Source organism: Dipodomys spectabilis, unplaced genomic scaffold (assembly GCF_019054845.1).
Source record: "Dipodomys spectabilis isolate Male_0828 unplaced genomic scaffold, ASM1905484v1 ptg000069l, whole genome shotgun sequence".
Classification (NCBI taxonomy): domain Eukaryota; kingdom Metazoa; phylum Chordata; class Mammalia; order Rodentia; family Heteromyidae; genus Dipodomys; species Dipodomys spectabilis.
The window spans coordinates 22,508,232-22,535,502 of record NW_024870746.1 but is presented as its reverse complement, the minus strand read 5'-3'; the positions used below and the strand labels follow the sequence as shown (position 1 = coordinate 22,535,502).

Sequence of the window (27,271 nt, the reverse complement as noted above, 5' to 3'; positions counted from 1 at the left end):
CCTCTGCATGAGGAACAGTACCGTCTCTCCCACTACTGTCCTGATAACTGACATGTCCTTGATCTTAACAGGTGGTGAAACCCAATTCCCTTGATGAACAGCCAAATTGAGCCTCATATCTTAAGAATGAAGGTAAAACTTAGGTAAGGTAATACAAAGAGGGTAGGAAACCAAATGGGCAAAGCAGATGTTTCCAATACCACACAGACTGGATTCTCATGCTGGAAATAGTGGGGAGTTCTGTAGAGGTAGGGACTGTTCTAGTTCAGATGTTGGAAGGACCTACAAAGAAGCAGAGAGGCTTGATACTATGATGTCTCCATGACAACAGTGGATTTACTCCGTTAGGGAAAGCAGGTGGGATAGGAAATGGGAGATGAGAAGGATTTGGGAAATCAGGCCTAAGAAATAACAAAACCAGATCTCTCACCTGGGAGCCAGATGCCTTGGATTAGCAGGTCCCACAAAGCTGCTAACATAGACTCATCCATTCCAGAAGGGGGATGGAACAATATGGCTGTGATGACCCTTTGCTTTTCATCTGTGTGTTCCACGCTAGATACTTGTCCAGAACTGGTTCCAGTGCAGCTTGGGCCATGCAAGGTCTGAGTCCAGCCTTACCAAATGGAGTGTGATGTTATATGGGAGAAGCACCTCTGTCATATACTTCTCTCTTTCTTTGCCCCTGCCTTCCAGGCACCAAGACACTATAAGATGATAAGTATGGCACTCAGTTCATCACAAATCCTTTTTTGAATTGGAAGCATGGATAACCTTTAGCTATGGAGGTGTGGTTTGGGGTGAGAATCATTAGGGGAAGGAGACCAAGAGGAAGCTGGTCCAAGGTTAAGAACATCTTTGCTATTGTCTGAATAGAAGGTAAAAATGAGCTTTAGTTGCTTGAGATGAAGACTGGTGGATATTATGTTTGGGGGAATCCATTCATGTTAGAGAAAATGAGATTAAAGTGAGCTCAAAATGAGCTCCCTGTGGCAGAGTTTCTATCATTGCTTCTCGTCCAAACTTGAGTTTCTGTCTCTAGGTGTCCAATTGCACTTGCTGCAACTTATACTGATGTGTGTGTGTGTGTGTGTGTGTGTGTGTGTTTGGGGATCTGTTAAGGGATATCTTATTTGGAACCTGCTTCTAGGGTTTGAGGGAACCCAGATTGAGAGAGATTTTGGCTATTTTAACAGAGGGAGGACAATCTTACCTATCTGTATATAATGGAATAGATTTTCTCAAGCTCAGCTGCCCAGAGCCTTCTGTAGCCCAGTCCAGTCAACAGCTATGTGCACAAGACAGAAGAGAACCAGCTCAGCTCTCTCTGTGGCACTGGGTCTGAGACCAGCCACACCTCTTCACCCAAGCTATTTTGCAATTCTGTTTAGGCAAGAAGTCACTGGAGCTTCACATTGTAAGATGGAATTTTGATTTCCAGTGGACATCACGAAGTGTATCTTCGTGACTTCCTCTCAGCTTTCCTTTCTAATCTTCTGAAACCTAGGCATCTTTCCTCCATGACATTAGCAGATATTTAGAAAATATTCACTCTTCTTTTCCCTGGTACACCAAATTGTCTTCTTTCTTGGGGTAGATTACAGAGCTTTTTTTATTTCACAGATTCTAAAGGCAAATTAAGTGGACGTGTGTGTGTGTGTGTGTGTGTGTGTGTGTGTGTGTGTGTGTATGTGTGCATGAGAGAGAGAGAGAGAGAGAGAGAGGAGAGAGAGAGGAGAGAGGGAGAGAAGGCAAGGGGGGATAAGAATATATTTTAAGTCTCTAAGAAAAAAAGTCTCTAAAGATTTTTTTCTTTTGCATGTGTGCAAATTTATTTTCCGTCTAGAGCTCATTTGTTCATTCACACCATCCATTCATTCAGTCCTGGCAAATTGGGATCACAAGAGGCAGGTGACAGAGGCTGGAGCCTGTGCCTCTGTTTGGCTGAGTTGGATAAAGACCATCCCCACAATAACCACAGGAGCTAATCACAGTGAGTTGACTGGGTTGCTCTTGTAAATCTCTCTATATTGGTTTTTACTTGATTTACAACAGAGGAGACTTGCATATGGTTGAAATATCCTGAGTTATTTGTTAACTTGCTTATTTGTTTATTCATCTATTATGCCTTCCAGGTATCAATCCATCCATCCAACCAACCCACCATCCAACTGTGCACCCATCCATCCATCAATCATTTAACTACTCACCCACCTACCCACTTGCCCACTAGATCAGCATCAGGTCCTGTACTATGTAGAGCTATACATGTGAGTTAGTTCTGTTTTTAAAGTACCCACCCAAATCAGGTCCTCTGGCAGGTAAGATAGAAAGTAGAGAAATTCTACTTAAGGGGTCCAAGTTGGGAAGGGACCAGGAAGTCAGCATCTATTTGTAACAGGCATCTATTTGTAACACTTGGTAGTATTCTGATGGCAAGATTGGAGGAAGGGTGCTCTGTCTGGAGAACACAGCCTGAGTACGCACAAACACGCACTAACATGTGGAGAAATCCAGGAACAGGCAAGGAGCTGGGCAAGGGAACCAGTAACAAGAATGACTGGAGGGAAAATTGTGGTCAGCCAAGAAAATGGAAGTGGATAGAAGTAGGAAAAGGAGTAGTTTTGTTTTTCTTCTTTCCCTGTGGTGGCATTGCTGGCTCTAGGCCTATACTACACCCTTTCAGCAGAATAAGGCCTCATCAGTCCCCGCTCCAGCCTTTCCATAAAGAACTCTTCGGTTCACCCTCATCTTTCCTTTTCTCCATGAAGGTTGAAGGTATAATGGTTGAAGTCTTTAAGAGGCAGATTGCCTGGGTTTAAACCTCAGCCCTTTGCTTATTAGCTGTGTGGCCTTGGGCAAGCGGCTCATCTCTGAGCACCTCTTACTGATTGGCAGAATTGCTTTGATAACAATGGCACATGCTTATACACAATTCAGAAACAAATGAACAAGACACTGAGAGACACTTGAGAGAATTTTTTTCTTTTTTAAGTCATCTAACCAGTAAGCTTGTAGAGTGAGGATTTTATCCTAGGCTTCCAGCAGGGGCACTCTTGTTCTTAATTTCTATACCACATTGCATCTTAGGATAAAGGAGACCTGGCTTAGAAAACATGGAGTCCAGGAGGTAGAGGTGTGGCTCAAGTGGTAGAGTGCCATCCTAGAGCAAAAAAGCCAAGCAAGAGGGTGAGGCCTTGAATTTAAACCCAAGTATCAGTGCACATGAATGTATGTACATGTGTGCGCGTGTGCACACACACACATGCACACACGGGAAAAGAAAAATATGGAAAAAAGAATATATAAAGAATATAAAGAGTTCAGTGCCTTGCATGCAGATGATGGTTATTATTGATAAATATGTATTAAATACTTGGTACACATTCCATGTAGAATGTACACATTCAAAGAATAGACATGGCCCTGTTCTAAAGTACGGGCAGGAAAATACACAATTGACCCAAGTTGTAAAGAAGAATTATCTCTGTGATAACTCTTACTCTTGAGCCTTGGGCCATGGGAAACCCATCCTGCCTGGCTGGTAGACTACACTGAACTATGATTGAGCTATGGTAGATTACATGTACTAAATTACACGCATTTTTGACATATTATATATTTAACTCAGGGTATGTTTTTTTGGAATGTAACCTCATCCTAAGTTGGCCAGTGTCTGTGCTCAAGGGGCCCTGCTTCTATAAAATTTTTTATTGTTCTTATGAAGGTGATGTACAGAGGGGCTACAGTTACATAATTCAGGTATAGAGTACATTTCTTTTTGAACAGTGTCACCCCGGGGCTCTTCATCTTATTCCTTCACTTTTCCTGAATGATCCCACTTTAGTTTCACATACAACAGACATCATAAATACCTGCTGAGAAACTAATCGCACATGCCCAATGACCCAAGCCCCTTAAGTAATTGCACCCTGAAAAGGATCTCTAGGTGTGTGGCAGAGGCCTCTGGCGTTCTGCTAGGATCCATTAGGGGGCTTGAGGGCTTTTTTGAATTTTAAAAAAGACAATGTTTATAAGCCAGAAGAGGCCCAGGGTGTTTTAGAGAAGACACAACTGTTCAGGTCAGAAGAATCTGGCTCAGTCTCAGCACATATTCATCTGTGCTGAGTAAGTCATTGAAACCTCTCTGAGTTTCAGTGTTCACATTTCTAAACAGTAGGGGATGTTAAAAATCAGTCTCCAACAAGGCATTGCAAGAACACTGCATGCTAAAGGAAGATGGCGGAATGCCACGCAGCTCTTCAGGGTTAGGATGCCTCTGCCCTTAACTAGGGTCCCCTCACATAACAGAGTGGAAGGAATGGGGCGGGGTGAGGGGAGAAGAAAGTTCATTTTACGAACTTTCTGCAGAAGCTCTTGGAATGCTGTACCCTAGCCAGCCTGTGATGGACCACAGACAGAACTTGAGAGGCATGTCCTGGGCTGTGAAGGACAGAAAAGGACAGGAGAATGTAGTAGGCAGAGGCCAGGAAGGCCAGTGCGTGAGCTGGCAAGCTCTTAGGAGGCAGGGGACAGAGTGAAGGCGGGAACATCGATAGTCACTGCTTCCTCTCAGCCACAGTGGGCCAGGATGTGCAAGTGCTTTCCTTATACCAGGTTATGGCTGTCCGGGGAGGGATGGCCGGCCTGGGAGATCACTTGAAGGTGGTGCTAGGGCCTCACTGTGAACATCTTCATGAAGGGAGCTGGAGATTAGGGCTGAGGGGAGAGTGGCCATCAAGAGAAAGCGCCCCTGATTGTTGAGACCTACAGTCAGGAGCTCCAGAGGAAATCTTCAAAGGCCACCCAGGAGCCAGCCTTGAAGAGTCACAGGGATATTAGGTAATTGGAGAACACGGGGCTGTCTTGTGACAATTCCAGTTCCTCTCTGATCTCCCTTCTTCAGAAGTGCTCAGGAGGAGGGGTTCAAGGTGAGTGGGAAAGAGTGGAGAGGGGTCACCCAGCCTTTATGACTTGGAGTAGGCAGGACTATGGACTTGCATCAGGCCCAGAGATTAATTCTGGCTGGGAACTGGATGTTGTAATTCAGCATTGGAGTGACCAAGAGGGCTTGGTCTCAGCCCAGAGTGCTCTGCTAAGCTGTGCAGCCTGCCTGTTACCCAAGCAACTCTCTCCACCATCAGCTCTCTGCAGGGAGGGACAAAATAAAGCTGCATTCTGATGAGATCTCACAGCAGACTGATTGTCACCCTCACATTAAGGATAGCTATTCCTAGCTATCCTTTTTTGAGGGTCATAGGAAGATAGGAACATGCAGGGATTGCTCAGTACTGGCTCCCCCATTGACTCAAGTTATTGGGGGAGTTATTGTCCTGGATGCAGATGGACCATTTACTAATAAGATCTCTGTGTGTGTGTGTGTGTGTGTGTGTGTGTGTGTGTGTGTGTGTGTGTGTGTGTGTGTGTGTGTATGCATCAGTACTGGGGCTCGAACACAGGGCCTGGGTGCTATCCCTTAGCTTTATTTTTCTCTGGAGGCCAGCATTCTCCCACTTGAGCCACAGTTCCATTTTCAGCTTTTATTTTTTTGGTGGTAAATTTGAGATAAAAGACTTTCCTGCCTGGTCTGGCTTCAACTATGATCCTCCTATCTCAGCCTCCTGAGTGGAGGGGCTGGGATTATAGGCATGAGCCAGCCAGCAGTGGCTGGCTTTCTATCTATATTAAAAGAACATTTGGGTGTCCGCTCTCCAATGGTTCTGTAGATTATTCTTCCGGAGAAGTCCATGGCTTTGCATGTAGCAAGCAGACCACACAGTCTTTTGCAACTAAAGTGGCTTCTGGGTCAAAAAGCACTTGAGAACTGCTGCAGGGAAGAGGCTGGGCCACTAGGCCCGAGGATATAAGTGTGGCTATCAGGTAGAGCTTCTGCAGCTGGCCGATGGAGACAGTTGATGCTAAAGATCTGGCTCTGTCAGAAGCCCTTAGAGTTTCACAGTTTCCATCTGCCTGAAGTCATGGGGGGCAGGAGAGGGCTGTCTCCCCTTCCTCCTCCAACCCTGTCCTGCACTGTGCTTTTATCCTTGACTTTCTTGTTGGCTGCTTTGACTGAAACCAATATCTTGTAGCCTCTTGGGGTCCCAAGTGATGGGGGAAAACTTGGAGGAGCAAGAAGAGAGACAAAAAGATATTTTCCCCCTTTTTGTTAAAAAAATAACCAATCACCACCAAAACCCAGGTGCTTAGGAAATTAATTAGAGCAAATCATCACTGGATTGTCTAAGTCTCTATTTTATTTGGTGCATGGTGGGTCTGGTGGATTTAAAAAAGAAGCAGAATTTTAAATAATTTTGGAGTCATAACTGATGTAATTAGGTGCTCAGTGAACACTTAGCATCGAGCTGTGCTTATTAAAATTACTGTTTTAATCAGAACATTGCCAGCGAATCATTAATAATACAATGGCTTGATTCCCTGGAACTCTAATTAGACCTGGACTTTTAACCACCTGAGCATAATCTGGCTCCGTCTGGATACGCACCATGGGGTGATGCATTATCATTCCTGGGCGTGAGGAGATGGGCACAACATTGCTACTTAGTGACTGCCTGGCGCTTTGTTGTGGAGTAGGAGGGGGGAGCGGAGGAGCGCAGGACACGGGGGGGGGGGAGAGGGGGGGAGACTGGCCAGGGGCTGGGGGATATACAGATCTCTAGGAAGAAGATGTAGGAGAAGCTGGGGAAATGCGAGGTGCATGTTTGAAGGATAGGGAGCCTCCACCTCACGGGCTAGACTGGACGAATCTTTGGGTACATGGTAGGACAGATTTGTATGTATCTCATCAGCTGCCTAGGGCCTGTATGCCTGTATCAATAATTCCCTGTTGCTTGCAAATGACCTTTTAAATATCTAAGTGGCCTTTGGCAGAGAAGTGGTTCCTCATCCCTGAAGGGAGCAACAGTTGCAATATTGAGACCTGGCCAAAGGCCATGTTCCTGGATGCTTCTGCCCTGCCCCCCCCCCCCCCAAACTAAACACAGCCCCAGTTCTCTTCTGCCAGCTATGGCCCATGGGAAATCAAATCCATCGCTCACTAAGGCATAATGTGAGGTTAATCTGGTGAAAGAATGGGGACCACTCTTAATTGTCCTGCCCAGTACTTTGTGTCACCATCAAGAGATACCATGAGCCAGGTACCAGTGGTTCACACCTGTAATCTTAGCTATTCAGGAGGCTGAGATCTGAGGATCACAGGTTGAAGCCAGCCCAGGCAGAAAAGTCCTTGAGACTCTTACCTCCACCAGCAAAACCCCCAAAGAGGAGTGTGGCCAAGTAGTAGAGCACCAGTCTTGAAGTCTTAAGTGAAAAAGACAAGGGATAGCACCCAGGCCCTGAATTCACACACACACACACACACACACACACACACACACACACACACACACACACACACACACACACACACACACACACACACACACACGAGATTATGAGTTCCTAAACCTGGACGACTGCCCCACCCACCCCAGAGATGAGGTCCAGAGCAGAAGAGAGGTGAGTGGACCACGGCTTCTGGACCCTAAGATGCCTGGGCCAGACAAAATGGCATCTGAGGAGAGGGGCTGCCGCCTGATGCATCTGGCCCCCCGCACAGTGCTGTGGGGTCTGTGCCCTCTGCCGCAAGAACAGCGGCTGCGTCACGGTGATGTGGTGTGGGTGCTGACGGATGTCATTGGGGTGGTGGAACGTAAGGGGAAGAGAAGCATGCGCTCTGCCCTCCCAGAGCCCGCAAGCTAGTTAGACATAACAAACATGTGTGGAAAAGATTCAGAACATTTAAAAGGCAGATATGGAGAAATGAAAATTAAGCCGGAGCCAGATGGGGGCCTGTGGAGGGTAGTGCTGATCAGGGCGGGGTGAGATTAATCAGTGAAGGGGTGAAACTGTCTGAAAAGTGAGGCCAGACTTCAGCAGCTGAGGCCTGGCAGGGGGTGGGTTGGAGCGGGGGGAGAGCAAGAATTTTGTGTCATTCATTAAGCATTCTTGTCCAGACACAGTGAGATTCAACTCTCCCAAACACAACTAGCCAATGCGGCACTTTTGCACAGTTTGATGGAAGTATTCCCTCTCTATACGTAACCCCTACTCCACTTTGGCCAGATACCTTTGTTCAGTGCACAACCAGAACTATCCTATTTGATAACTCTGATGCCTGAGTCTCTTAGGGACGCAGAGCTGGAATGTGGTTAGTGGATGTACCAGAGCTCTGGCCTAGCTGTCCTAGAGAGAAGTTTTTTTTGTTTTTTAATGTGTTCAATACCATGGTGCCTCTTACCACTGCAGAGGTGGGTGGGTGGGTCAGGGAGAAGTGTGTCAACCACAGGTAAGGCATGGAGGAGGCAGGATTTGAGAAGGGGCAGAGTGAATAGTAGGGGCATGACAAATGCCACCAAGTAAAGTCCCAAGCATGAGGTATGTGCTTTGAGGACAGCAAAGGATCTGGAAATGGATGTGTCCACTTAGACTTCTTTTATTATTGTTGTTCAATCCTTAGGAGTGGCCGTCTAATAATAATAATAATTTTAAAAATTAGAACAAGTCCAGGTCTCCTTGAAGAAGAGGAGCCCACAGACAGACAACCTATAAACCTGCTATGCTGAGAGGGAAGTTTCTATCCCTGGGGCCCAGAGTCTACTTTCCCCAATTCTCCAAGCCTGTCTTGGGGGCGGATCCTGGTGACTGTGTCCCTTCCTGTACCCTCTCCAAGCCTACACTCTAGGGCTCTACAACGCAGTGGGAGGTGGGTGAGGGGAGAAGAGCTTTAAGAGCAGCAGGTGGTAAAGATTCAACCAGAGAATTTTTGTGCTTCTGACAGAAGGAACATCATGAATCAGCATCCCCCCCCCCCCCCCCCACACACACACACCTTGTTACTTCATACATTTGAATTTTTGTACAAACATATTCCTGAATACAGACACACAATGTGTTACACGATGGTGTAACACTCAGCGTGCTACACCAGCACACTGATACTGCACACACCTATCACTCACAGCACACGCTCATGCCGATTCTCTGAATACATATTCATGTCACACATGTGCACAGAGATGTGCATACCACACTCTGCTCTCCCCCCTCCTCACCTGCCCACGATCGTGAGAAGAAAAGAGCCATCAGGAGCTGTCTCCCACTGGCTTATGGAGAAGAAGGATTGGGGCTAGGCAAGATTAAACAGAGGAGTTAAAAATGACAAACAGACTTCTAAACAGGCTTAGAGTGTTAATGAAAACCAGAATGAATGGAAGTGCCGCACAGATATCACCCATAAAGGGCCATAAATATCCGACCAACAGATGAGATCCTAGATATTGCCGTTTTGAACCCCATCACATTACTTCTATTAGAATTCACCCATAAATAACCAAGCCCACTTCTGTACGTGTGGTCCTGCGGTGCTTCAGAGGAGAGGTGCTGAGGGGAAGATGGATCTGGGTGTGAATTCTATTGTGACCCTGACTAGCTTGGTTTTCTTGGCCACATGAGTCGGTTTGCTCCATCTCAGTTTCTTCTCTTTCCAAGTTATGGTTGATCGTCTCCCTAAGAGGGATGTTGTGAGGATTAAATTAAGTCCGAGACAGCTATAATAATAATTTATAATAATATTCACATTTTATGGCTAGAGTTATTATTAATTTTCATCATTATCTTCTCCTTCCCTTTCATCTTTCTGAGGTCAAGGAATGATTACTGGGTAGAGGCATGGATGGTGGGATCCAAAGGGAAATAAAGAAAGACTGTAGAGAAAATGAGGAGAAGGAGAGAGGGTCCCTCAGAGGCTTTATGGTATGGGGAAGGGGAGGAGAGGATATGGAATAGCCAGACAATTAGGGCACAGCTTTCCTGAGATGGTGTGTGTGTGTGTGTGTGTGTGTGTGTGTGTGTGTGTGTGTGTGTGTGTGTGTGTGTGTGTGTGTGTGTGAGAGAGAGAGAGAGAGAGAGAGAGAGAGAGAGAGAGAGAGCTTGAACTCAGGGCTTCATGTTCTTGCTTGACTTTCTCATTTAAGGCTGGCACTCTACCACTTGAGCCATATCTCTACTTCTGGCTTTTTGCTGGTTAATTGGAGATAAGACTCATGACTTTTCTGTTCAGGCTGGCTTGGAACCAAGATCCTCTGAATTTAGCCTCCTCGGTAGTGAAGATTACAAGCATGAGCCACCAGCACCTGGCAAGATTGTTTGTTTTTTTTTTTAAAGAGTTCTATTGAGATAGAATTCACACATCATAAAATTTTCCCTTTAAAATGCACAGCTTAAAGTTATTTAATATTTTCATGGATTTATACAATCATGGTTTTCAAATTTAGAGTCATTGTTTCTCTCCCCTCTTCCCCTCACCCCCCGAAAAAAATCCACATGCCCAGCCACACTTGCGTTTCCCCTGCCCCCTAGGACTCTAGCCCTAGACACCCACCAATCCCCTTTCTGTCTGGGAGTTTTCCTGTTGTATACATTGCACGGTGGAACCCTCTCATTTTGTGGTCCTTGGTGGCTGCTCTTTTCACGTAGTGTGCTGTGTTTTGAAGTTTATCCATATTCTAGCATACATTAGGAAGTTCCTAAAAGTTTTACCTTAAAGCCAACAGGTAAAGGAAGAGGTTAACAGTCCCATGCATAATCAAGTGTACCAGTACTAACTGCACCCCAAAATCTCACTGGGTGAAAGGTGAGTCTTGAGTTACTGGCTCTGCTCTCGGGCACTGTGGATTTTGATTTCATCATGGGGAAGGAACCCAGAGCATGTGAAATGGGAGGTTTCTGATTGTGGCCTTGGGTGTCTCTTACAAAGAAATGGAGAACAAAACAGATTGCAGCTAAAAGAGTGCTTTCTTATGGCTTTGATTGAGATTTAATGGCAAGGGACAAATAAGAGTCTCTTGGTATTCTGTCCATATGTTTCTCTTACCTCTTGAAAGTCACAATTCCCAACTCCATTTTTACAGTGTAAAAGGACGACTCTCCTCTAATGGTTATTTGTCACTACTTATGTCTAATTTTGTACATTAAGGCTGTAGCTTTGGGACCGAGAGAGCAGAAAGCAGAACCCCTGGGCTAAAGGCAGTTTTGAGGAGGAGGGGCTTAGCAGCTAGGTTGAAAAAGACAAGACTTTGTATTTTTTATTGGTCTCAGGAAGTGTCTATCACCTTTGCTCTGCAACTGAAATGCAATGTACCTCCCTTAGGGTAGCTCTCCTGAGAATTACAGAAACAGCAGGGTATCTGTTCTGGCAAGCTGACCCTGGAGACAGAAAATATTTACAGACTAAATTGTATGTACAGCTCCATTTTCTGTCCTGGTGCCCACCAACATTACCTCATGGCCACTAGATGCTAGTCTAGGGCCACAGGTAAAGAAATTGAACTTCATGAAAAATAGAAGCAGCGATTCTTCTGACTAATATATATGCCTTAGGCAAAGCCAACTACAGATGGCAGGGAGAATATATTCCCTCTATGCGTGAGGCCTTCGTGCTTCCCTTCAAATTTCAGTGCTGATTTAGCTTGAATTATAGGGAAAGGAAACCGTCTCCAGCTAGGAGAGATGATACCACAAGTCACAGCCCCTTGAAGGCCATGCACGGTGGAGGGCAGGGCCACAGCTGGAGGAAGAGCTGGAGGGAAGAGCTCAGATAAGGAGGTGTGGGTGAGAAATGCATGTGTCAATACTGATCACTTCCTCTCACCCCCAGCCTGCTGCAGCATTAATACTTCCTATCGTCTGGACGGAGATTGCCAGAGTCTCCCACCAAATTCATGTTTAGAAGCAGATTCACTTCAAAATGTAACAACCACCATAGCAAATGGCTATTTGTAGAGGGCCTTATTTCCTGAAATGAAACGATGCAAGGTTGCCACTCTAAAAAGGTCAGACATTGTTTATTAACAGTGTTCAAAGAATTTCATTAAATCTAGCAGCTGGGGAGTCATAGCAACTAATACAAAATATTTGAAATGACAAGTAAGGCAGCGAAGACAGCCCTGAGACTTGAAGACGGCACAGGTCTCCTTTGGCAGGTGCTCTGAACACTGAAACTTGGGGACCCAGTGCCTCTGTGAACCCTGGGCAAACAAATTAGTGATCCTGGGTAAGGCAAATAGGATTCTGAAAAAAATAAAATAAAAGAAGCTGGATGACTAGACTTTTCTCTATGAATCTGGACCTGCTCCAGTGTGTACTAGGAACATAAATTTTGCATGCTGCATTCTAGAGGCCCTAAACTGAACAATATTAGATAAAGCAAAATTAATTTTTGTAATCCTCTGTGATCATATTCAAGCCCAATATTCCCAGCTTGGCACGCAGAATAGGGTTGGCTTGCCCAGTTTCCTATTAAAATGATTTTCTCAATCACTGATGGAGTTCTGACTGTACAAATGGCATTTGGAGTAGTGCATGTGACCTGCCCTGAGCCCCCTTAGTCACTTAGAGTCTCAAGGAGGAGGACATCAAGAAAAGAAAAATAGTTTTACCATAAAAGTTAGAGAAAGCTGGACACCAGTGGCTCACGCCTATAAGCTCAGGTGGCTGAGATCTGAGGATTGAGGTTCGAAGCTAGCCTATGTGGACAAATCTGAGAGACTTTCATCTCCAATTGACCAGCAAAAAGCAGAAAGTGGAGCTGTGATTCAAGTGGTAAAGCTCCAGGCTTGAGCAGCAAAAGCTAAGGGACTACAGCCAGACTCTGAGTTCAAGTCCCCAGTAATGGTATGTGTGTGTGCACGCACACACACACACACACACACACACACACACACACACAAATATACTCACACATACTATGTTAGAGAGACACCCAGAACAGCCTGGGATGGTTTTGAGCTCTTCGGGTAGCACAAGAAGCAAGGACAACATGGAAGTGACAGTAAGTAGAACTTCGCATGGTTTTTCAGTCTGTTTTCTATTTCCTTCATCTACAAATGATGGGTAAAAGGGAGACAGCTCCACAAGATGAGATGGTTGGTTGGAAGCTCAGCCAACAGGCTACTGGGACTTGGGCAAAGATGCTTGATTATTGGGTAACTAGGTCACAACTAGAGCAGGAGGCCAGCTGAGCCTTATTTCCTGCACAATCTGCTAGAATCCAGAAACCAACAAGTGTATAAGGGAGGCGGGGCTTGGGGCAGCACTGAGGTTTTGAACTCATGGCCTCTATCTTGCTAGGCAAGTGCTCTACCACTTGAGCCAAGTCTCCAGTCTTAGTTGCTTTTCAGGTAAGATCTTGTGCTTTTTCTCTGGGCAGGCCTCTGATTGTGAGCCTCTGATCTTTGCCTCCCAAGTAGCTGCGATTACAAATGTAAATCACAATTCTTGGCTCTCAGGAAATCAGTTCTGACATCACCAGTTGGTGGGTGGTGTGGTTCTTTCTGGATCTTTCCATGGATTTAGGCTGTTCTTCTAGTTCTGGAGATGTCAGCAACCATGCATGGGCTTAATTTTCTTGGGAAAATCCAACAAACTCTGGGCTCTATTCTTTAGCTGTTAGTAATCTCACAGCTGCCCAATACTGCCATGGTTTGGTCCAGGAAAATTCAAGACATTGTTTTCAAAGCTGCCATGGACTGAATTCGTGGTGTGCCAGATACTGCCCCGCGCGCCTTGTGCTTCTGCTCAATCCTTCCAACAACTCGGAGGGGGCAGATTCTACCATTCTCCATTCCCCACACAATTAATCTAAGTAGAAACTGAGGACAGGATGGGACTGGGCATCTTGGGGAAGGAAAAGAGTCAGGATTCCAGATGTGCCTAAGGGAGAGCCTGCCCTGCCCAGGCAGGGCACGTCAAAGTGTGTGCGGAAGCTGTGGCGTCCACCACCTTTCCTGCCTTCCAGAGAGTCTCAGGCTCTGCTCTGCCTCCTTCACCAGCCTTCCCCCTCATCTGCCAACTCCCAGGACAACTGGAAGGAAGAAAGCTCACAAGAAGAGGCTTTGGGCACACAGTGTCCTGGGCCCAGGTACAGGTGACCTTTCCAATTCAGCACCTTTATAAATCTTACCTAATGAAGTTAAGGGGGAAAAGGAATTAATGAATAAATGAAGGTTAAATCACTCCTTGCAGAAAATTGATGCTGACAGTGAGGGCCAAGAAGAGAGCTTGGAAACCAAGGGACTGACTTATACAAGGAGCTTTAAAAATGCCCTTCTCCAAACGGGAGACAGATATATAAGGCTTGTCAATTCTGACACGGGGAATGGAGGCTTTGGGCAGTCTGTGGCAGATAGCCTGAAGGAAACAGAGTGCAAGAGGCCTACTCAATCGTGGATAATTATTTGAATGGTTATTTTCCTTAGCTGGGTATGGTGCACGTATTTGTGTGCATGCACACACACACACACACACTCCTGTGTTTGATCATGGTCCAGGCTGTGTGGGTTTGCGCGGCTCGTTTCTGGCTTCCTGGGGACCTCTGCAGTGTGTCTTCTTGTCATCACACACACATTAGCCTCCTCTGTCTCCTTGTCAGCTCTGTCACTGTCACCACCCTAACTGCCCACTGCTCCTGGGTTGCACGCCTCAGCGTGCAACTCAGCTCGCCATGGCTGGTAACGAATGCGCACTCAGGTCCAGAAGGATGGAGAAAAGCAGACATGGCTGCTGACCATGGCAGAGCAGCCAGGCCAGCAGCAGGTGCTGCCAGTAGAGATTGAGGGGAAATAGATGAACAGGAGGAGGTGCCTGGTGAAAGTTAAGGGGCAGTTCTGAGATGAAAGGGGTTAGTCACATACCCTCTGGTAAGACAGGCAGCCAGCTGGGTGTTGGTGGCTGACGCCCGGAATCCCAGCTACTCAGGAGGCTGAGATCCGATGGCCATGGTTCAAAGCCAGCCCGGGGAAGAACATCTGTGAGACTTATCTCCAATTAACCACTAGAAAACCGGAAGTGGTGCTGTAACTCAAAGTGGTAAAGCTTAAGCCTTGAGCCAAAGGGCTCAGGGACAGAGCTCAGGATGTGAGTTCAAGCCCCACGACCCACCAAAACCAAAACCAAAAACAGGCTGCGATTTCCTGAGTCGTGATGGAGCAGGTTACATGCTAGCCTCACGGAGCTGAGACTCCCATAGATTTGGGGCTCTTGTCACAACGACAGACAGGTTCACAGCGCAACCCAGCCCGCCCATCCTGCAGTGAGCTGAGATCCACAAGACAGGGCAGGAGCCCTGGCCTGCTGAGAGCAATAGAGCTGGGGGTTGGGCTGAGAAGGATCTGGAGCGGAGTTGACCAGATAAACTAGTAAATAAAAGGTCACAATGATTTTTTTTCCCCTCTGTGCCTTGGGAGAGGGAGCGAGAGAGTAGAGGATGTTGCTGACGGCGGTCGCTGACAACTGGCAAATGAGCCTGCCTCCACCGTTATCTGTCTCCCTGCCTTATTCTTGTCTCATAAGACAGAGGCTCAAAATAGATGCAACTGGCAGATGACTTCAGGATAAAAAGTGAGCAACATGTTGGTTGTAGGGGGTTTGGTGGCAGGGAAAAGAGGAAGCTCCCAAATGAAGCGGAGATTTGCAGGGCAGGGTGAGGGGAGGGGGGATGGCAAGCAAGCCTAGGCTCAGCTGCAGCTGTGACTGTTGCTCTGTCTGAGGAATTGGCTGCTTCATTTTCTCAGTACATGGTAGTGCTGTCCCCACTTGATGGAAGAGAAAAACCAAGGCTTAGAGAGGATTAGGCCAGAGGGAAGAGGGGCAGAGCCAAGACCCAGATACAGCTTTAACTTCTTCCAAGGATGAATGCTTTGCACTTTGCTTGAGTGGCTCCTGGTTGTGTGTACTCTTTCCTTCCCTCGAACCTGCAACAAGTGTTTATGGAGCACCTACTGAGGACCAGATGCTTTGTTTTCTCTTGGGCAAAATCTCAGCCACCCATCAATACGGTTAAAATGAGGGAATGAATGACGTGGGTTTGTTATTGTCTGTTGGATGCTCTTCCCATGAACCCCAGGACTGGTAGCTATCTACCCTGCTCATAGTTACAGGAAAGACTGCTAGGAGAATGGAGAGAGTTCATCAAGTGGGATTAAAAGAAAGCTTGGTAATGTATTCAGGTAATATTCCCTCAAACTTGCTATCAATTCCTTGTGGAATTTTCACAGCATGCAGGTCAGAAAACTTCCCAGAAAGAAAGGATCCCAACTCAGGAAGAAAGGAACTATAGAATCCCACAGCCTCTGCTACGTAGGAGAAACGTAGGAGAAAAGCAATCATGGCCCTGCCCTGGTTATGGTACAGTGAAACCCACAAGCAAGCCCTGTGGACAGGCAGGCATCTAGGTAACATCATCAAGAAAAGAGAGGCCAGTTTTGGGCAGCGTTGCCACTGGGACCCGTTGAGATCATGCCAGCCCATTCCCCTCCTGCGGGAAGTCTTCCCTGATCAAGTCTGGGTGGTGCTCTCTTGTATTCCTAGCTCTCCGCAAGAGACCTTGCTCACTTGTTTTCTTTGTGTAGGGCAAACGCCATGCCATCAGCAGTAGATCCTCAGTGATTGCTAGATGAACCAGCAATCGGTGACTGAGTGGCTTTAGGGCGGGGTTCCCATCTCTGTCCCTTGCCAGTCTTCCTGCGACTCCACTCTCATCTCAGCCTTCCTCACTCTCCTCCTCATCAAACAAGGCGCGAAGGACAGAGGTTGAACCTAGACTATTTGCTTGAGTAACCCAGCCAGTCTTTTCCACCTGGGAGAAATTCCAAACCCTTACCTGTTTGCAGAGATGAGATGTGGGAATAACCAGGAGGGATGGGTGAGGAAGGTTATTTGTGGCAGATGGCAAAGGCTCAGGGAAATGAACAAGGTAACATTTCCAACTATGAAGTGGAGACTAGGGCTGAGATGCCGAGTCTCTGAGCTGGGCTATGAAAGGACCAGCTTGGAAAGCAGAAGGAGCCAAGGGGAGGAGGAGGAACCTCCACCCCCACGGGTGCCCGTGACAATGCTGAGTGAATCACACTCCCACAGCCCTTCAGGAGCGTGCGCTGTCATAGGCAGCAAAGCCAAGCCCTATGCACATGGCTAAAGCTGGCACATGCAACCACGTCTGGCCAAGGAGGTCAGAAGCTGCAACCCAAGCAGCTATAACCCAGAAGTCACTTTTCACCTCTTACGGACACTATATTCTTGGGTCCTAGGTAGATGAAAGTCCTGAGAAGGTCTGTCCAAGCCTAATGTCATTGGCATGAGAAACCTGCCCTGCTTTCCCACCCTCATGGCCCCCAAGGTCCTGGCCATGGATGGGGAGGTGATCTAGTTCCCTCTACCCCCAGCCCTGCCCTGTGCCCTGGGGACATCAACTGGTATTGCTTCTCACGACTTGCCTGGCTTCCTCTCTCCTCCCTCTCCCCTTTATTGAGGCCTGTGTTTCTTGCAACACCTCTGAAACTCCATCTTCCCATCACAGGCCCTGTGCCCATCACCAGCAGATGGAAATAACTTTTCACGACAGCTCCTCTGATGTTGCCATCTTTTGCGTTGATCAAAACAACAAAATGAATCAGGCTCTCGGTGTCTGATTGAAGCCTAATTGGAAATCTAAAGTGGCACTAAATGTTATGGTCTAAATAAAACACATTCAATTACTGACTTCAACCTAGGGAGCACAAAGGAGAGGCTGGGAGGGGGCTATGAAGCAGGCTGTGGGGTTTTGGGGGTGGTGTCACATCATTGTCTGCATGCAAGACCGTGAGCCTCTCCTGAGCCTACAAACCCCACGTCTGGCTTGCAGTTAGCTGATCCTGGCTTGGCTGGTTCCTTGATAGAATGGCCATAGGAGGCTGAGCTGAATCTTGAGCGGGTAGCTGGCCTCCTTGCAAGAGGTTTCCTCTGCCAGGCAGGCCCAGCTGTGGATGAGGTAGATGCACAAGGGGAACTGTGGTATCACGTTCTGGGGTCCCTAGACTTGCTGGGTGGGGAGGGAAGAAGGACCTGATGCTTTGCAGACCTGCCCGTCACAGGAAGGCCTGGCCTTCCTCATTTGTGTATCAAATCAGGCGGGAAGTCCTGACTTTCCAGGTTGCCGTAAGGAGGAGAAGGGATTCGGGGATGATTCGGGAGAAATGGCAGCAGCAGTAACCAACCTCCTCAGCACAAGGGGCTTTTTCTCCCTCCACTCAGAATCATTTTCTCAAATTGTCCATGTAGAGCCTTGGGGCAGTATTGCCTTTCTTTTATTGGTTTTTTAAAAAACAAACAGTACCCAACTTAAGAACCTTCTGGAGTGGCAGGTGAGGGCTCCTGCAGGACAGAGTCTTTTTTTGTTTTTTTAATTTGAAAAGTGCTAGGAGCAGAGGAGGGAAGGTGGCTGGCCAGCAGGAGGCGCTATCCCAGAGAATGAGGAGGTGTGAACTGGGGTGTGTGGAGGCCCAGCCCTGCTGCCTCACTGTTCCCCAGCTCCGGTGCTCTGGGCAATTACTTAGCCAGATTGAATTTCAGTTTTCTTATCTCAAGAAAAGCTCAGGAAAATAATACTTATTAGCTGAGGTCATGTTTGTAAACTAAAATAAGAAAAACATGACATAAACACTAGCTTTCAACACGTCTGGACTAAAGTGGAACAGAGCGGCCAGGCAGAGGTACCATTTGCTTTTGGTAGGTGTAGGTTATACAGAACATGACCTGCGGAGCTCTCAGCCTGCTGACAAGGCATGAGGGGCACAACCATAAAAATAGGATTATCACCACTAACGTTTGTTACCCGTGCCAGGTACCTCTTAGAGTGCCTTTTATGCATTAATCCACTAAATATCATCCTGAATCAGATGGCAAGATTATGCCCATTTACAAATAGGGGTATGGAAGCACAAGAGAGATGAAGCAATGTGCCCAACGTCTCCCAGCAGTAAGTTGGTAGAGCAGAGATTGAGCTAAGCCAACATTCCTCAGGCTGTCAGGAAACTGTGTGTAGTCAATGCTTGTCTGCCTCTTCACACCAGCTTGGGTACACCCTTCCTTCTCCAGAGTCATTTCCCTTGAGATCGTGACCAAAAACAGATCGCTAGCTCTGGATTCCTGTGTCAAGGGACAGACAGAGTCCTCAGACTGAGAGACTCCAGGTATGGAGGAAAGAAGGGAGTGGGGGCTGGCCTCTTTCCGGGGGTTTGAGTCTCAGCAGTCCTAGAGTACAGTACCTTCTCTTCTAATTTATCTGTACTTTATTCCTTCCCTGCAGAATAGGATCTCCCTGAGGGCAAGGATTCTATTTACTTATCTCTTCACAAACACACACTTAATAGTGCACTAAAAGGAGCAGAAAGAAATAATAATTAAAAAAAAAAAGGCGCCCATCTCCAGGGCAGATCTATTTATAAGATCTTTGCTGGAACATTCCTTAGAAAGACAGTCCTGTCCATATCTGCATATGCAAATGACTTGTCAGTGGACAGATCCATGCATTATGGATGGTAGACACTTAACAGTCTGCTGAATGAATGAGTCTATGTATGCAAATAATATGCAAATCTCTCCGTGCATAATTTGACCCATGGGAACATCTTCAGAGAATCTCTTGGGCCTGGGTTGTTTTTCGTTTTTTTTATTTTTAATTTTGAGTTTTAAAACACAACCAGTGTTTTCTCTTGCTTGTTTGAAGTCAAGCCTTTGTTGGGAAAAGAATACTGGCTGAGCCAGATTACCTAGGCAAACAAGTCTCCTATTTAGCCTTTAGTTCAGTTTCCTACTATTTAATATAGACTGGAAGAGGGGGATGGGCACCAGTAGTTCATGCCCATAATCCTAGCTCTTAGGAGATCTGAGAATCATAGTTCAAGCCAGCTCAGACAAGAAAGTCCATGAGATTCTTGTGTGTGTGTGTTGTGTGTGTGTGTGTGTGTGTGTGTGTGTGTGTGTGTGTGTGTGTGTATGTGCTGTTTCTAGGGCTTGAACTCAGGGCCTGGGCACTGAACTTTTGTGCTCGAAGGCTAGTACTCTATTACTACTTAGAGCCACAATGCCATTTCTGGCTTTTTGGTAGTTAATTGGAGATTTAATTGGAGATAAGAGTCTCATAGTTTTTCCTGCCTTGGCTAGCTTTGAACCTTGATCCTCAGATCCAGCCTCTGGAGTAGCTAGGACTACAGGCATGAACCATGGATGCTTGGCATCATGAGATTCTTATCTCCGATTAACCAGTAAAAACTGGAAGTGGAGCTATGGCTCAAGAGGTAGAGCACCACCCTTGGGGAAAAAAACTAAGGGACAGCACCCAGGCCCTGAGTTCAAACCCTAGTGCTCGCATGCATGCTTGCATGAATGTGTGCATGTATACACACGCACACACACACACACACACACACACACACACACACACACAAGCTGGGAGGGGAGGTCTCTTAGAATCAAAGGAAGTCATTTCTCATCCTTCTGTCCCAAAAACTTCATTCTGTGTAGTCAGAATGTCAATTGTCAGCAGTCCCTACCTAGAGAGAGAAATCAAATCCCTTGCTGAGGATTAAAATAAGAGTCAATAGCCTGGCCATTAGAGAAATGAAGGGTTTGGACATCAATTGGTCCATCTTGGGCATTGTGTTCAACCATTTCTTTCTAAACCAAAGGATTTTAAAATACAAGTCTAGAGTTCTTGCTTTACATATAGCAAGCCAAGCATCAGATTAATAGGGTGGGTTTGCATTTCTTTCCCCTCTTGTGAAAATATTGATTAAAAATGCTCTAGAGAGAATATTAAAAGCCAGACAATCAGCTCTATATCAGTCCCTGGGTATCCTGATACTAGAAACGGGGAAACGAAAGAAGGAAAATCAACCCTTTGGTAGAGATGGCCTCTGTTCCCTGTACCTGGAGGCCAGTTTCCATCCTTTATTTAGGAAACACCGATGTGAACTGAGCTCCTGGGCCATGCCGGGGGGCCCAGGTCCTTAACCAGAAACATGTGTGCATCAAAAGCCAGGCTTGAAAGTGACACATTCTAAACTCAAAGTGCAGCACAACTCTCTTATCCTCACTTGACTAATCCACAGACCCTGTAATTCTCCCCCAAGTTCCCGAGGCTCCACGCCTCATCCATTCTCTCTTATGGTCCCCCCCCCTCCAGCTTGGCCAAGGCCCCCAGCCCCAGCAGAAGGGGGTTGCTGTTATGGAGACTCTGTCTGCCTTATAAAAACACACTCTGGCATGCTCTACCTGAACCCTGGGGAGCCTTGTCGCCTGGGCTAAACAAATAGGCACAATCAAAATAATAGCTGGAGGTGTCAAAATACATGAGCTGAGGACATCTGGAAGTGTGGTTGCCATATATACACATACATTTTTTTTTTCTTCCCTTCCCCAAGGTCTCCAGGTGACTCAGGGGCCAGGAGTTCAGTAGCTTTGGCTAGAAGAAACAGACTCACTACCCCAGGCAAATGGCAATAGTGCCCTTCCTTCAACAGGATTCTTACTTGTGGTCCTAGAACCAGCTTAGGAACTGACAAGACAGGGCCTCCCCCAAACCAGGAATCCAACATGAGTTTCCTGGCAAGGCTGCTGTCATGACGTATTGGAGGTTGATCTGACCTGACCTGACCTTCCCTTCCTCTCCTGACACACTCAAGTGTGTTCACCGATACACACAAGTGGGTCTCACCAGTGTCAAGCAGAAATGGTCCCATACTCTTGCAAAGCTATTTTCTTTTGTTCTTGATAACTCCAGGTCAAAGTTCCCCTTGCTTGTCTTGCACTAGTTAGGATAGGGATGGTGTTTTCTAGAAGCTGTGGGCATAAGAGACCATGGCCCTGGGTGGTGACAGGGCGGGATGCCCTTAAGTGGGCGGAGACAACACTGCCACCAGAAGTCTGCTTGGGGGAGTAATTGAAAAAGCAGTTTGCCATTGATATTTCCAGTAGCAGGACCTTGTTCCTAATAGATTCTCCCAAGGGTTTCCCCAGGGTTTCCTCTTTCAAGGCTCATTGGACATTGGCTATGTGTCTTATTTGGGACATCTACAACCTTCAGCCAGCCAGCAGCACCCTGTAAAGCTACTGGTGCAGCTCCCATGTATTTGGGATGTCAGAGTTGACCATGTGTCTGCCATGGGCTGCTAGGCTTCAAAAGTCTGTCTTGAGATCACCATGCTACACGAAAAGCCAAGACACATAGACATACCTATCTTAAGGCATTCTGGTCCAAAAACCTGCTTCCTGTTCTCAGGGAAAACCAGGAAGAAGTGTCTAGATGATTCCAGCTCTTTGCTATTCTAGTGACCCCTGGACCCTGACTCCTGATAGGCTTCAGACTTGGCAGTACAGATAAGCTTTTGTAAGGTCCACCCCAGAAAGTTGGGCAGACTCCTCCCTCCTCTTGGTTAAGTCTCTGCCCAGTAACTGGCACACCTGGAGCCAGTCACCTCCCCCCCCTCTGGGGTCACATCCTGGGCATCCCCAGAGGGGCGTCTCCCATAGGACCCTGGGACAGTCCAAGGCCCGAAGGTCACATCCTTATCCGTTGTGGCTACACCTTTCTCCCACCGGCCACACCTTCTCCCCACCTTTGGCCTAGATAAACGCTGGCTTGGGGGTGGCTCACCCCTTCTCAGCCATGTGCATCTCCACCATGCATGGTGGGCAGGCAATTTGGGAATAAAATAAAACTTCTCTTCCTGCCTGAATACTGCCCTGGTGTTCTCATTCATCGGCTACCTACTTTAATTCTCCTTACACCCTTACTGTACCTGGCTTCTACAGCCAAGGAGCATGGTAAGAAACAGTTGTTTTAGCGCCATACACTTGGGGTGGTTTGTTATAAAGAATACCCACTGTAGCAACCCCTGGTACATACAAGGGCACTTAGAACTGGGACCAGAGTCTTTACTGTCTGGACTAGGTAGGCCTGTCTTTGTCATTGAGACCTTGTAGCGTACCTGAAGAGACCCCAAATGAAGAACTCCTGAGAGAGCTCCTTCCTGGCCAGGCATCTGGCTGTGTGGCGGGATGGGGTGCAGAGGGCTTGGGGCATGACCAGTGCTCTGAGTCCCCTTCATTTTCTCCACAGATGCCTGCTTTTGGGTCTCCAGGGCCTCACTTATGGGCCGAGGCTGCCTCTGTGTGTACCAATGGGACAAAGACTGTTTAGTCTGCTGGGCACATTCCTGGACTTTTAAAATAAATAGCAGATTATGAGCAACTCAGCCCAAAGAGGACATTTGGCCAGAGTACAGTCTTCTGAGGTGTCTGGTTGGAGGGCAGGGGAGGGTGAGGAGGAGAGCCAGAATGGTATGTTGGAGGCCATAGCTAGTTGGAAAATGGGGATGTTATCCAGTGTGTGGCTTATCGTACATAAGCTTTTAGACCCTTCTGAGGTCCCCAGGAAGTTCTACCACTGATACTACTAATGGCAGCAGAAACAATCACTACCACTTACTGAAAGTGCTATGTGTTCGCTATGGCAGGAGGTAATTTATTCTCTCAGTTCTCACAGTGGTGGCATTGCTGGGCCATTATATGGGCGAGGCAACTGAGGATTAGAGAAGTTGCCTACCTTTTGCAAAAGCCCTCTACCCAGTAGGTGGCTGTGGCACGCACACACACAGGCTCCTGGTCTTAACCACAGCGCTAGCTTGCCTTTCCAGGTCTCTGTCGTCAGTCCCAGAATGCACACCCATCATCAGCCCTTCTGCTACTCCCAAGGCTGTTTCCAGCTTGCATGGAGCCATTCTCCACCGTGACTCCCCTTTTCCATTTCACCCTTCACTGGATCATTTTATGCCTCTATTCCCTCTGCTAATTCAATCTAATTAAAGTATAACATAGAATAATTGCTTCCATTCCTATGCTCTTCTTTCCCCACCCACCCCAAGTAGAGAGCTGTATTCCCTTTCTGGGAGTGGCCAGTCTGACAAGCTGGGTGGAAACTGGGCCTATCTAGTTTCTTTTCATCTCATTGCTTGGTTTCTCCCTTGGCTCACAGCCTGATTTCCCCTGGATTGGAGGTCTGACTTCCATTAGACACTGAGGGTATGCGTGCCACTGCTATTCATGCCCATAACATCTGTTGACTACACACTGTGATGAAGCTAGGAAGGCCTTCTAGGGAAGAGCCAGGAGTGTTCTCAGAAGAGGATCCCAAGCAATTACCAGCAGGATTGGGGAATCAGTGCCCAAATTTCCTCCTGGGACTGGCCAGCCTTAGATATATTAACAGTACATTAACATTGACTTGTTAGGCAGTGGCACTAACAACCCCACACTTCTAACTAGCCCTACTTCTTAATTACATTAAGTTAATGGAGAGAGAAGGAAGGAAGGGGTAACAGAGAAGAGAGAAAGAAAGGGTATGAATGCTTCATTGTATTATTCTAGATTTGTGGGTAGATGAAAATCTTGACCAGCAGAATAGGAGAGGGAGAACATTGATTGGTTCCACTCTCACATGGTCCCAAGGATCTAACAGGTGTTATGCTTTGGGGATGGTGTGGGAGAACTGGAGCTAAGCGTTCTGGACTTGGTAGAAGAAGGGATGGGATTAGGAGGCCCAAAGATGTAGTACAAAGCAAAGCGATGGGAATTTCCAACCCCATGATATCTTAGAAGGTTGGAGTCTTTTAGAGAATTCCAAAGTCTAATAACGCTGCCTGCTGTGATTTTGGATATGCCCCAAGGGCTCCTGGGTTGGGAGGTGGGATGGATGGAACCTTCCATAGTACCTAGGGGGGACATAATTAGATCACTGAAGGTACTGCCGCTGGAAGGAATAATAGTTATCATGGCATCCTGCTTAGTTCTTACAGGAGAGTTGTTATGCAGAGCAAGCCTGGCCTCTTGCTGGCAGAGAATCCAAGTCCCTGAGAAGTTAAGGGCTCAGGTCTCCCAGGATTTGAACACAGATTCCCCCTGGTTCAGGTAGCTCCGGCTGAGGCCTACATCTTGGGTCACATACCATTTATCTTGATCTTAATTGTCAATCATAATCTCTATACCTCTGAGTAATAAAACCACGAGGATCGATCTAGGCTCTTAATGGCAAGTATCTATGCAGCTAATGAGCTACGTACTGTGGGAGCTAAGTCTCACTCTGGTCTTATGAGAGACCGCCTGACTTTGTGTGGGACACCTTGAGGTCGAGTGACTTGTCTGAAACCCCTCAGCGATGTAAGAAGTATTAAGACGGACCTCCATCAGGTATTGGGACTCCAGAGACAATATCTGGAGTCGAATGAACAAAGGCCGAAACCAAAGCTGTGGTAGTCATGCTATTTGCTATTGTAAGAGTTGGATTCGAACCCAGGTCATCTGACTTCATTTTTTTTTTTACTGCCATATATTAAACTGCATCCTTTAAGAGGTCTAAGCTGTCTGTGCCTGGTGGATGCAGACAGATGGACCTGCTGAGCTGCTCTTGGCCCTCATCCTAGGACTCAGCCCCTGGTGAAGTCACCTGATTACCCGTTTCAGTACAATTTATGGCACTCCAGGTGACAGGCTGCAGAGCTCCACCGCAAATCCCCCTTAGATTTGGCTTCCTGATTGTAGCTCCACCTGGTGCAGGGAGCTCGGCTTCTAATATCTCACTTGCTCAGAGACAGCCTCATGGCATTAAACCCAAATACTTCCTGTATGCCTGGCCACTACCCAAACGGGTACAGACTGTCACAAAAATAGCGCACCTGACCCAGAAGATGAGGATAAAGGAGAAGATATTCATAAACAAGCTATGTGCACACTTGGTGTGGCCAGGGACGGTGCTCTTTGAGGTAGATATGGATGAAGGAGTTCATCGTGTGCCTTGAAGTCTATTCATTACCATCATCCCTCACCCAGCCCCTCTTGTCTAGCCACATTTTTGATACATTTTCAAAGGGCAATTCACTTGGGAGAAAAAAGATATGCATAGTCAAAATGTATATTGTAGCAGCTTCTCAGTGCCCCTTAAGTCCCATTGACCAATGGGACTGCTATTTCCTGTTTTTCTTTTTTCACTTCATTGGGTCTCAGAGAACTGAGAGAGGGGGAGAGGGAGGGAGAGAGAGGGAAAAGAAGGGAGAGGGAGAGAAAGAGGGAGGGAGGGAGGGTGTGAGAGAGAGAAAGGGCACTCTTAGCGAGAGTTCCTGGCCTGTTCCTTAGCTCTACGGAGTCTCTTGAAAAATATCCCATAGCTTGTGACATCCAGTCCTTCTGACCATTCTTTTATCCACTGCTACATAGGTTGCCATATGGCTACACATCCACCTTCCTCTCTGCAAACATTCCTGTAGAAGTATTTGGAATGGTGTTCTCCAAACATGAGTATGATGTTACAGAGTGGGGTTTGGTGACTTATGCCTGTTTTCTGAATGTCATTCTTGAATTTCTATGGCGAGCATCTATCATTTTTTATTTTATACTTTTAAGAACTTTTAGCTGGGTGCTGGTGGCGCACACTTGTAATTCTAGCTACGGGAAGCTGAGATCTGAGGCTTGTGGTTTGAATGGGGCAGGAAAATATATAAGATGCTTATCTCCAATTAACTACCAACAAGCCAGAAGTGGGGCTAAGGCTCAAGTAGTAGAGCACTATCCTTGAGCACAAAAGCTCAGGGACAGCATCCAGGCCCTGAGTTCAAGCTTAAAGACTGGCATCAACAAAAGAAGTTTTTTTTTCCCTTTCTTAGTAGCCACAAAGAACAGGAGGGACTTTGAGACCAACCATAGAATTGAATCTGATACTATAGATGTATCTACCTCCATGTTCCTCACCCTCATTGGAGTGCAATCATCTTAAGGGTAGCTATCAAGTTCCATTTATTCTGATAGTAGTTTGTTCCCAATAAGTATGTGTCTTGTAATTTGTTTTAGGTCTACCAAATGTTTTATTGGGAGAATGGGTCAGTGTTTATTTCCAAGACCATCTTATGGACTCTAAGCTAGGCAGACCCTTCTCCAGTTCCCCCAAGATCCCATCTGGACCTGTTTATGCCTCAACTGTAGGGACCATAAGAAGAAGGTTAAAAAAAATTAGGTGAGTTCAAGAGGATCTGGATGTTATTTGCATGCAATTAGCATATAATTTGTGTCATCTGTTCCCAAGAAGTAATTTTCAAGTTACAACTGCCTTCATACTGTCTTCATACTGTCATGTGCCATTCACCTCTTGTTTCCTCCTTCAGTTCATTCCTTATCTCCTGATTCAGAGTCCTTACTTTTGCAAAGAAAAGAGGTAAAGAGAACTCTGGGAAAGGTGAAACTGACTTAAAGACACTGGAATCCTTGCAGAATATTCAGAGAATGTCATATGAGCCACAAGGCACATTGTGAAAGCTACTGGGCCTCCAGCTCCAGGATCTTTCTCAATATGCAA

The 27,271-nt window shown here is 46.7% G+C and overlaps 1 protein-coding gene across 1 annotated transcript in view; it reads right to left on the bottom strand.

Annotated features, from left to right (window-relative positions):
• Plxna2 (plexin A2) overlaps positions 1-27,271 on the bottom strand; it is a 195,293-nt gene that overhangs the window by 88,906 nt on the left and 79,116 nt on the right. The window lies entirely within an intron of this gene.